The sequence below is a fragment of the Poecilia formosa genome, unplaced genomic scaffold (assembly GCF_000485575.1).
Source record: "Poecilia formosa unplaced genomic scaffold, Poecilia_formosa-5.1.2 Scaffold568, whole genome shotgun sequence".
Taxonomy (NCBI): Eukaryota; Metazoa; Chordata; class Actinopteri; order Cyprinodontiformes; family Poeciliidae; genus Poecilia; species Poecilia formosa.
Genome location: NW_006800507.1, coordinates 130,497 through 132,927, shown reverse-complemented (window position 1 = coordinate 132,927; position 2,431 = coordinate 130,497).

Below are 2,431 nucleotides of genomic sequence, written 5' to 3'. Positions count from 1 at the left end.
GCCTTCAGTGTAAAAAAAAAGAGTAGTTTCTGTTAACCTATACACAGTGGGAATGAATTTATAGGATCTTGGCTGTAAACAGAGTTGACCTTTTGAGTTCTTTTCCCTCAAAAGAGCATGAAATCAGATCATGTCCACCATGACAGACGGAATGGATTTTTCTTGTTTCCACTCGTCCATTTTAATTCTTCCTTCCATTATTCCATCTGGACCTTCTAAATCAGTGTTTCTCAACCCTGGTCCTCACCGCCCTCCTGTTCTGCATGTTTTAGGTTTTTCCCTTCTGCTGCACACCTGAATTGTATCTGTGGGTGATTAACAGGCTTCTGCAGTACTTGAAGGTCATGCAATCATTTGAATCAGCTGTTCTGGAATAGAGGCACATCTAAAACATGCAGAGCAGGGGGGCGGTGAGGACCAGGGTTGAGAAACACTGTTCTAAATGGAGGGAAAATGTGGCCGTGCATGCCAACACTCTGTCATTTGTCTTACTTGTAAAAGGCCAGACAGCCAATGATGTACATTTCAATCTTGCAACAGAAGAGATGCACCAGTATGTCTGGGAATGGAAGGTTGGTTAGTTGGTGGAACACATCATGGGCCAAGGAAGAGACGGGTCAGAAAAGAGCTGGAATGACTTTTCAGGAACCAAGATACGAAACACATCACTTAGGACAGCCCAACTTGTCAAGCTGCTCACGCTGTTTAAATTTCAAATAAAAGGAGGAAGGGAGGGAAAAAGATGTGAGCGCTGTGAGATTTGTTTCATCTCTCAGAGCTGAGGTTGACGTGAAACCAAGGAATATTGGAAGTGGACGGTACTCAAAGGCACAACCTAAATTGTCTTTCAATCATGATGTTTCTGCTAATTCTAGTGTTTGAGTCTAAATCAATTTTGGATCTAGAGATGCAGTCTCCTACAAACATTTGTGGGTTGCTTTCAAGAGCTTGATAGGGTGCCACCTGCACAGTAAGTCCAGTTTTAATTTGGTTAGAAAGAATAGTCCTCAAGGCCTCCTGCATCCAAATCTTACAAGACCAAGTACCGCGCAAATATATAGTTGTATAAAACACCATATCACGAGTTAGGACTCTCCCATACTTCACCCAAAGTCAAACAGACGATGTGCGGCCACGTGATTACAGGCTGTTTGCAATCGCACACACCTTCTATGAATGCTGACCACCTGGAGACACCCTTCTCACTTCAGCTTACATCACACCCTGCATATAGGTGTTGTTTCCTGATAGACAAAACTGCGGCGGCAGAAGACATGACAGGGATGAATATGCATGAATTCACAGATTGTTTGGAGGACAAGGGTTGGTTGAGTATAACATTTTCATTTGACAATCGTTGAAGATACTTTGTGAAGAACGTACATAACTTCTTGCGGCGTCTTATGAACATGCCTAGATACTTCTGACCAATCACACAACACATCTCACAGAGCTCTGAAAGACCACGAACCAGGCCTGGTGTTGAGAATGTGAGGAGAACAGCTCTCTAAGTTTACTCATTGTTGTAGGTCAGCAAATATGTTGCTTGTACTTTGCCTTGTCATTCTAGGGAGCAAGCTATAATTTCACTGTTATGTTCTCTGGTTGTTTCTGATGTCTTTTCTTTTTCACAGAGGTCTAGTTTACATGAATGACAGTAGGGATTTATCTGTCCACTCCCCTCCATGGTTCCTTGACCTGCCCTGGGCGCAGGATTACATGGTTTCTGAGTGGCAGTTGCACTCAGGTTGTGGTTGATTTGAGACATCCATGCCTCTGTGCACAGGCTGGGTAACATCTGTGACATCTGGATTGCTCTCGGGGGCAAACTGCAATACAGCCGAATACGTCTGGTACAGCTGTTGCCATGCTGGGATGCAGATAGGGTAATTTTGCAGGTCAGTTGATGTTTTGCTCAGGTATGCTTTGTGAGATACTGGTGAGCAGAGGGGATTTTCCTTCCTCTTCAAAGCCCGTCACAGCCCCCTCAGTTTTTCTACACTCTTCTCATTTGATTTATTTTCTCTCTTTTTTGTGTGTGTTGGCTCTGTGTAGACCTTTTCCTTCTGTTCGTTCTCTGTAACATCCATTCATAATTTAACTCAAGTCCCTTGGGAAAATATTTTTCCTTTGAAGTGCAAAGTAAGCAATGTTCTATGAAAGGTGGGATCTCCTTGTATTTTTGTTCCGTATTTTGTAATTTCTTGACATTTACAAATGTACCAGTAAAGCAGAAGTCATGGCTTTGACACATTTCTATAGCGAGGGTTCTGCATGTTTTCAGAATTCATTTCAGTATAAACACATGCAAATGAATGGATGGATAGGTGGATGGATGTTACACTGATAGTGAATATCTGGAAATGCTACATTTTTTCGCCAGATTTCATTTCCACATTTTTTCATTCTACAGGAATCCTGAAAAGTAAAA